At 46.5% G+C, this 9,972-nt stretch overlaps 1 long non-coding RNA gene across 1 annotated transcript; it reads left to right on the top strand.

The window, feature by feature from the left end:
• The first annotated feature begins 986 nt into the window (after positions 1–986).
• Positions 987–8,030, top strand: LOC116990200. The gene is made up of 3 exons (XR_004416466.1): positions 987–1,093; positions 3,047–3,207; positions 7,774–8,030. It is a non-coding gene; the product is annotated as an uncharacterized LOC116990200 (long non-coding RNA).
• The last annotated feature ends 1,942 nt before the right edge of the window (positions 8,031–9,972 follow it).

Here is a 9,972-nt window from a genome sequence, read left to right as displayed (position 1 = left end):
ACAGACACAAAGTGCTGGAGTAACTCAGCGGGCCAGTCAGCATCTCTGGAGACACAGACACAAAGTGCTGGAGTAACTCAGCGGCTCCCTCGGGTGCTGTGTGTGTGTGTGTGTGTGTGTCCGTGTGCCAAGTTTGTTCGTTCTCCCTGTGACCGTGTGGGTTTTCTCCGGGTGCTCCGGTTTGTTCTCACGTCTGAAAGGCGTGCAGGTTTGCACGTTAATTTGGCTGGGTCGCCTTTTCCTTCTCTCCAGAAATGCTGCCTGATCTGCTGAGTTACTCCAGCACTTTGTGTCTAACTTTGTGTGTACGCTTTTCTATGACGGGCAGCGTGGGTGGAGCTTTGGAGCGCACTATATATACAACGTAAATGATGTGAGCAATTTCATCAACCCGGACATCTACCGCCCGGTGAGTATGTTTTACTCTTTAAATACAAACTGGAGCACTGACTGAATCTATAGTGGGGGGAATTCCAGGATGGAAGGACTTATCCCCCGGCTTCTAGTAGTTCCTGTGAAACATTTACACCAGTCCACGTTAAGCTGCTTGTAAATAATGTGGCAGTCTGTCCCGCTGGAGATAGACTATCCAGTCTCTCTCACTGGCGAGAGACACAAAAATGCTGGAGTAGCTCAGCGGGACAGGCAGCGTCTCTGGAGAGAAGGGATGGGTGACATTTCAGGTCAAGTCTGACTTGGTTCTGAAGAAGGGTCTCGACCAGAAACGCCACCCATCCCTTCTCTCCAGAGATGCTGCCTGTCCCGCTGAGTTACTCCAGCATTTTGTGTCGATCTCAAGGTAAACTTAAACCAAACACCTTTCGACCCAGTAGGGGGCGAGTGACCCAAAGGTAAACTTGGAGTGAACCAGCAACGCCTGTGTGTGTGTGTGTGTGTGTGTGTGTGTGTGTGTGTGTGTGTGTGTGTGTGTGTGTGTGTGTGTGTGTGTGTGTGTGTGTGTGTGTGTGTGTGTGGGTCGACGATGTTTCAATCATTCAATGCACCTTTCTGACTTGAGAAATTGTCATATTTGACAGAGGGAAGGCTTTCAAACCTGTTGCGTTTTTATAAGGAGCTTTCAAATCCATTCACGGTAAGTAGGTTTACTTAGACAAAAATGCTGGAGAAACTCAGCGGGTGCAGCAGCATCTATAGAGCGAAGGAAATGGGATGAAGAAGGGGATCGGCCCGAAACGTTGCCTATTTCCTTCGCTCCATAGATGCTGCCGCACCCGCTGAGTTTCTCCAGCATTTTTATCTACCTTCGATTCTACCTACCATCTGCAGTTGCTTCTTAAACAAGTAGATTTACAATTTCAATCTTTGCGAAAGTTAACCCGGAATCTCTCAAAGTCTGGCTTAACTTTCTCCTCAAAGTTTAAAGTCATTTATATAGTACTTGTTAGACAACAAGTGAACTCATATAGACACAAAGTGCTGGGGTAACTCAGCGGGTCAGGCAGCATCTCTGGAGATAGACACAGAGTGCTGGAGACCCGAGTTCGATCCTGACCTCTGGTGCTGTGTGTGTGTGTCTGTGTGTGCCAAGTTTGTACGTTCTCCCTGTGACCGTGTGGGTTTTCTCCGGGTGCTCCGGTTTGCTCCCACGCCTCAAAGACGTACAGGTTTGCAGGTTAATTCGGTAAAAATTGTGAACTGTAAACCTAGTGTGTGTTGGATAGTATTAGTGTGCTGGGTGATCGCTGGCCAGCATGGACTCGGTGGGCCGAAGGGCCTCTTTCAGCCCTTTAACTCTGAAGTCTGAGGTCGCAATCATACAACAGACAATAGACAATAGGTGCAGGAGTTGGCCATTCGGGTGGTCACTGGTCGGCACGGCTATGTACAGGGTTGTAGGGAATGTTTCCACGTTGTATAATAAATATATCTATGTAGAATAATGTATAATAATAAAAAAACACATAGCTGTCCATGTTATCTTGCTATACAGACTGATTCCTGGGATGGCAGGACTTTCATATGAAGAAAGACTGGGTAGACTCGGCTTGTACTCGCTAGAATTTAGAAGATTGAGGGGGGTTCTTATAGAAACTTACAAAATTCTTAAAGGGTTGGACAGGCTAGATGCAGGAAGATTATTCCCAATGTTGGGGAAGTCCAGAACTAGGGGATCACAGTTTAAGGATAAGAGGGAATTCTTTTAGGACCGAGATTAGAAAATCATTTTTTACACAGAGAGTGGTGAACCTGTGGAATTCTCTGCCACAGAAGGTAGTTGAGGCCAGTTCATTGGCTATTTTTAAGAGGGAGTTAGATGTGACCCTTGTGGCTAAATGGAGATAAGGCAGGTATGGGATACTGAGTTGGATGATCAGCCATGATCACATTGAATGGCGGTGCAGGCTTGAAGGGCCGAATGGCCTACTCCTGCACCTATTTTCTATGTTTCTATGTTTTTGTGTTTCTATAAGGTCATGTCATAAGTGATAGTAGCAGAAAATAGGCCATTCGGCCCATCAAGTCTACGCCATTCAATCAAGGCTGGTCTCTCTCTCCCTCCTAACCCCATTCTCCTGCCTTCTCCCCATAACCCTTGACACCCGGACTAATCAAGAATCTATCCATCTCTGCCTTAAAAATATCCACTGACTTGGCCTCCACAGCCGTCTGTGGCAAATAATTCCACAGATTCACCACCCACTGACTAAAGAAATTTCTCCTCATCTCCTTTTGAAAGGAACGTCCTTTAATTCTGAGGCTGTGCCCTCTGTGGATGTTTTCAAGAGAGAGTTAGATTTTGCTCTTAGGGCTAAGGGAATCAAGGGATAATCAAGGGATATGGGGAGAAAGCAGGAACGGGGTACTGATTCTGGATGATCGGGCATGATCAAATTGAATGGCGTTGCTGGCTCGAAGGGCCGAATGTCCTACTCCTGCACCTATTGTCTATGTTTCCATGTTTCTATGACCTCTGGTCCTAGACTCTCCCACTAGTGGTAACATCCTCTCCCCATCCACTCTATCCAGGCCTTTCACTATTCTGTATGTACAGTAAACTCCCTCTCCCCATCTCATTTCTCCACAGCTAATAAAAGGCTCCAAAGTTAACCTTGCACATGAAGAAGATTCAACTACCAACAGCTGATCCATAGCAACTGTGAAATACAACGACCTTCTGCCCAGGCGATATGTTTAATTGGCTTCTCTACCTCAGCACCCTGCATTATTGTGTATCGTTCGTACAAGGTGAGTTACAGTGAGAGACGGAGACAGGGTGCGACTCGATGGGCCGAAGGGCCTGTTTCCACGCTGTTTCCCCCAGGTCTAAAGGACGATCATAGGTCATAAGGTCATAAGTGATAGGAGTAGAATTATGCCATTCGGCCCATCAAGTCTACTCCACCATTCAATCATAGAAGCATAGAAAATAGGTGCAGTAGGCCATTCGGCCCTTCGAGCCTGCACCGCCATTCAATATGATCATGGTTGATCATCTAACTCAGTATCCAGTACAGTATCCTTTGGAGCATGGGAGGAAACTGCATGGGTTTTCTCCGGGTGCACCGGCTCCCTCCCACACTCCAAAGACGTACATGTTTGTGCGGGGAGCACGGACAAAATTGTGGGGGGTGGAATCGAAAAATAGAAACATAGAAAATAGGTGCAGGAGTAGGCCGTTCGGCCCTTCGAGCCTGCACCGCCATTCAATAAGATCATGGCTGATCATCCAACTCAGTATCCTGTACCTGCCTTCTCTCCATACCCCCTGATCCCTTTAGGCACAAGGGCCACATCTAACACCCTCGTAAATATAGCCAATGAACTGGCCTCAACTACCTTCTGTGGCAGAGAATTCCACAGATTCACCACTCTCTGTGTGAAAAATGTTTTTCTCATCTCGGTCCTAAAAGACTTCCCTCTTATCCTTAAACTGTGACCCCTTGTTCTGGACTTCCCCAACAATCTTCCTGCATCTAGCCCCTAAAGAATTTTGTAAGTTTCTATAAGGTCCCCCCTCAATCTTCTAAATTCTAGCGAGTACAAGCCGAGTCTATCCAGTCTTTTTTCATATGAAAGTCCTGACATCCCAGGAATCAGTCTGGTGAACCTTCTCTGTACTCCCTCTATGGCAAGAATGTCTTTCCTCAGATTAGGAGACCAAAACTGTACGCAATACTCCAGGTGTGGTCTCACCAAGACCCTGTACAACTGCAGTAGAACCTCCCTGCTCTTATACTCAAATCCTTTTGCTGTGAATCATGGCTGATCTATCTCTCCCTCCTAACCCCATTCTCCTGCTTTCTCCCCATAACCTCTGACATCTGTACTAATCAAGAATCTATCTATCCCTGCCTTAAGAATATCCATTCATGTGGCCTGCAGAGTCTTCTGTGGCAAAGAATTCCACCGATCCTATCCTATTCTACAGTTCTATCCCTACACACAATTTACAGACACAAATTAACCTACAATGAACCTTCTCCTGCCTTCTCCCCATAACCTCTGACACACGTTCGAATCAAAAATATTAAACTGTTTTCAAAGGATAGTATTTTCAAACTATCCTGTGCCTTGCCCCTTTTATGACTTGGCATTTTCTCACTTTTCACCCTCCCTTTAGTTTAGTGGAGAGATACAGCGCGGAAACAGGCCCTTCGGCCCATCGAGATCGTGCTGTCCTGCGATCCCCGCATATTAACACCATTCTACACACACTGGGGACAACTTACACATACACCGATCTAATTAACCTACATACCCGCACGTCTTTGGAGTGTGGGAGAGAATCGAAGATCTCGGAGAAAGCCCACGCAGGTCAGGGAGAACACGGACAAACTCCGCACAGACAGCACCCGTAGTCAGGATCGAACCCGGGTCTCCGGCGCTGCAAGTGCTGTAAGGCAGCAACTCCACCCCCGTGCCATCGTGCCCCACCCCCCTTTTTGTTAATCTTTTTCTAATGGCAACACCTAGAAGCTGGATCTAATCCAGCAAATCTCCACTGCGCTCTCCGCAAGACTTGGCATCTACCTCAGCATTCCAACTCCACGTTACAGAGCCTGGCCAACATGTTAGAAGGGATGGGTGATGTTTCTTCAGAGTCAGGGGAGAGGGAGTCTAGAGATATGGAAGGGTAAGGTGCTGATAAGGAAATGTAGAAAGGTTCATTGTTAGCTGAGGGGAAGGTGACAACGAGGTGTACAATCAGTAATATTTAATCAGGAGGACGGTGAAACTAGTCGGAGGACTAGGGTGGGGGAGGGATGGAGAGAGAGGGAAAGCAAGGGTTACTTGAAGTTAGAGAAGTCAATGTTCATACCGCTGGGGTGTAAGCTGCCCAAGCGAAATATGAGGTGCTGTTCCTCCAATTAGCGCTGGGCCTCACTCTGACAGTGGAGGAGGCCCAGAACAGAAAGGTCAGTGTGGGAATGGGCAGGGGCGTTGAAACCGTGACCATTTACTGATCATAGGGTTGATGTTGGTTTCCAGAGGCCGGAACCTCATCCACTACCCCGACCCGCGACTAGATTAGATGATTGGATTGCATGGCGCAGCGGTAGAGTTGCTGCCTCACGGCGCCAGAGACCCGGGTTCGATCCTGACCACGGGTGCTGTCTGTACGGAGTTTGTACGTAAACCCGTCGTGGGTTTTCTCTGAGATCTTCAGCTTCCTCCCCTACTCCAAAGAGTTTGTAGGTTAATTAGCTTTGGTATAAATGTAAAATTGAAAATGTGTGTGTAGGATAGTGTTAGTGTGCAGGGATCGCTGGTCGGCAAGTGTTTGGCAACCGGGAGATCTGGTAGGTTTAGGAAGACTGACTGAGTGGAGGTGTTCAGCTAAACGATCGCCAAGCCTGCACTGGGGTCGCTGATGTATAGGGAGGTTTCACGGCAGTGGGGTCACGACCCATGACCCGTACTGTTGCTACGCTACTCCAAGTGGAGTACACGCGATGAACTGCAGGTAGGCGCTTACCATTGTTTCCAGCGTAGCGGGCCCGTTAAAACCCGCTGAATTTGTCAATTTTTGCGCTGTAAATAATTATGGAAATCGGGATAAGCGTGAGAGACATTTAGCCTACTTCAGAATTCCAAAAGTGAGGAGAAATGACGGTAGATAGAAGCGAGAGCTGAAGGGACAACAACAGCCAGAGTGCTTGGCAAACATTGGCCGTTTGCTCACTGCATTTCATCAACTAAGGCATTATTTGTGTTTTTTCTTGATTCCTTTGGCATCTAAAAAGTTTCAGAAATGATAAATCTGGCTGTATTTTTTTTAAATCGCCCATGGTTCGCGTGGGTTTTTACATACAAAATGAAAACGCATCTGAAGAAAAATTTACAGCCAGATTTATCACTTCTGAGAATTTTTAGATACCAAAGGAATCACAAAAAAACACAAATAATGCCTTACTTGATGAAATGCAGTGAGCAAACGCGATAATTCCCAATATTTTCAATGTTTACCAAGCACTTTAGCTGCTGTAGTTCCTTCAGTTCTCGCTTCTCTATACCTTCATTTCGCTTCACGTTTGGAATTCTAAAGTTGGGTACATGTCTCTCACACTTACCCCGACTTACACAATTTTTTACAGTGCAAAAATTCAACATTTTGGTGGTTTTTAACAGGTAGGAAAGTACGCGTTTCTTGTATTAATAACATATACCGGAAGTGACGGATGTCTTCCAGTTGGATTTAGCGGCTCCGTGCGTCGAGCCCTATGACCCAGTGACCTTATGTGCAACCCCCCTATAGGAGTCCAGAACTGTAACACAATATATGCAGGATTCTCTCTTGAAACTCTTTAACTCTTGAAGTTCTTTAATTCTTGAACCTCTATATTCTTCCCCAAGGTGAAGCGAATGATAGAAGCATGTTTTAATATAAGTTTCATCTCTAACAACAACCGGCAGCAACTCTGCCACCGCGCCCTCCAAAGTTAGCCAGAGCATTCTTCTAAAACATCTACTTGTTTTCCTAAGCATGCTTTGAAATGCATTGCTGCTAATTTAGCTGAGGCCTGAACAGTCGCGTGGTGGTGCAGCGGTAGAGTTGCTGCCTTGCAGCACTTGCAGCGCCGGAGACCCGGGTTCGATCCCGACCACGGGTGCTGTCTGTACGGAGTTTGTACGTTCTCCCCGTGACCTGCGTGGGTTTTCTCTGAGAACTTCGGTTTAATTGGGATACTTGTAAATTATCCCCCCAGTGTGCGTAGGATATACGGATTCTCTTGCCCAGAGTAGGGGATTTCGAGGACCAGAGGACATAATTTCAAGGTTGAAGGGGTAAAGATTCAATAGGAATCTGAGGGGTATCTTTTTCACACAAAGGGTGGCGGGTGTATGGAACAAGCTGGTTTAAGAAACAGTTAGTCAGATACATGGATAGGACAAGTTTGGAGGGGTATGCAGGAAGGTGTGACTTGTATAGCTGGGACATGTTGGTCGGTGTGGGCCAGTTGGGCCTGTTTCCACACTGTGTCACTCTATGACTCTATGATAGTGTTAGTGTGCGGGGATCGCTAGTCGGCGCAGAGTCGATGGGCCGAAGGGCCTGTTTCCACACTGTGTCACTCTATGACTCTATGATAGTGTTAGTGTGCGGGGATCGCTAGTCGGCGCAGACTCGATGAGCCAAAGGGCCTGTTACCGCTCTGAATCCCCAATCCAATCCAAATTAAACTGAACTCCATTTTAGCTGGCATAGTCTGTTTAGCCCTTGTTTTACCTGAACCAGGAACCGCGGATACAGTAGATGAGGTTGGAAGAGTTTCCATGTACCTGATCCGATGTTCTAAATATATTTTACAGCACAAGATGAAGCAGAGATTTACCTGGCACCTGGCACCTCGCCGTTGTTTCTCGGGGTGGATGAAGAGGTCATGAATATTACTCATGTCTTCCAATGGGAAAAAATTGACAAACGCTCAGGGAATCGGACCACCACGGAACACGTTCTCCAGTTCCATGTTGGATCTCCAAAACATGCCGTTATACAAAAATACAATGGGCGCATCCACTTCAACCGTCTCAATGGTTCATTTCTCTTCAGTAATCTGACCTCTGCAGACGCTGGCCTTTATAGACTGTCCATCAATCTACGGGCTCGGATCATTCGGCAAGTTCGGCTTTGGATCATGGGTACGTTTGTCACGCAAGTTGAAGTAAGAATAATGAAAGGCTTGGATACAGTGGATGTGGAGAGGATGTTTCCACTGGTGGGAGAGTCTCGGACCAGAGGTCACAGCCTCAGAATTTTAGGATGTTCTTCTCAGAAGGAGATGAGGGGGAACTTCTTTTAGGAAAAGCTAAAAAATAATTACTGAGGAGAAGCTGTTCCTGAGTCTGTTTGTGCACCCCTTCAAGCTTCTGGACAAGCCTTTGATTATGTTGGCTGTTTTTCCGAGGCAGCGTGAAGTGTAGATGGAGTCGATGGTGGGGAGTCTGGTCTGTGTGATGGGCTGGGTGACATCCACAACTGTCCGCAATTACTTGCAGTCTTGGGCAAACTGTTCCATGAGCTGCCATGATTTGACAGCATTGGGCCACACCTGTGTTTGCTGGAGTTTAGAAGGATTAGGAGGGGGGGGGGACCTCTTTGAAAGTTAAGGGTACTTAAGGAAGTGGCTCGAGAAATTGTGGATGCATTGGTGATCATTTTCCAATGTCCTACAGATTCAGGATCAGTTCTGTGGATTGGAGGGTAGCTAAAGTTATCCCACTTTTTAAGAAAGGTGGGAGAGAGCAAACAGGGAATTATAGACCAGTTAGCCTGACATTGGTGGTGGGGAAGATGCTGGAGTCAATCATAAAAGATGAAATAGCCGCACATTTGGATAGCAGTAACAGGATCAGTCCGAGTCAGCATGGATTTACGATGGGGGAAATCATGCTTGACTAATCTGCTGGAGTTTTTTGAGGATGTAACTAGGAAAATGGGAATGAGAGCCAGTGGATGCAGTGTACCTGGACTTTCAGAAAGCATTTGATAAGGTCCCACATTGAAGATTAGTGGGCAAAATTAGGACATATGGTATTTGGGGTAGAGTGCTGACATGGATAGAGAAGTGGTTGGCAGACAGGAAACAAAGAGTAGGGATTAACGGGTCCCTTTCAGAATGGCAGGCAGTGAATAGTGGGATACCACAAGGCTCGGTGCTGGAACCGCAGCTGTTTACAATATATATTAATGATTTAGATGAAGGGATTACAAGTAACATTAGCAAATTTGCAGATGACACAATACTGGGTGGCAGTGTGAACTGTGAGGTGGATGCTATGAGAATGCAGGGTGACTTGGACAGGTTGGGGGAGTGGGCAGATGCATGGCAGATGAAGTTTAATGTGGATAAATGTGAGGTTAACCACTTTGGCAGCAAAAACAGGAAGGAAGATTATTATCTAAATGGTGTCAAGCTGAGAAAAGGGGAAGTACAACGGGATCTGGGGATCCTTGTTCATCAGTCAATAAAAGTAAGCATGTAGGTACAGCAGGCAGTGAAGAAAGCGAATGGCATGTTAGGCTTCATAACAAGAGGAGTTGAGTAAAGGAGCAGAATTAGACCATTCGGCCCAATAAGTCCACCCTGCCATTCAATCATGGCTGATTTATCTCTCCCTCCTAACCCCATTCTCCTGCCTTCTCCCCATAACCCCTGATACCCATACTAATCAAGAATCTGGGATGTCAGGACTTTCATATGAAGAAAGATTGGATAGACTCGGCTTATACTCGCTAGAATTTAGGAGATTGAGGGGGGATTTTATAGAAACTTATAAAATTCTTAAGGGGTTGGACAGGCTAGATGCAGGAAGATTGTTCCCGATGTTGGGGAAGTCCAGGACAAGGGGCCACAGCTTAAGGATAAGGGGGAAATCCTTTAAGACCGAGATGAGAAAAACATTTTTCACACAGAGAGTGATGAATCTGTGGAATTCTCTGCCACAGAGGGTAGTTGAGGCCAGTTCATTGGCTATATTTAAGAGGGAGTTAGATGTGACCCTTGTGGC

The sequence above is a fragment of the Amblyraja radiata genome, chromosome 30 (genome assembly GCF_010909765.2).
Source record: "Amblyraja radiata isolate CabotCenter1 chromosome 30, sAmbRad1.1.pri, whole genome shotgun sequence".
Lineage (NCBI taxonomy): Eukaryota > Metazoa > Chordata > Chondrichthyes > Rajiformes > Rajidae > Amblyraja > Amblyraja radiata.
Note: the sequence above shows the minus strand (reverse complement) of the source record. Positions and strands in the feature narration are given on the sequence as shown.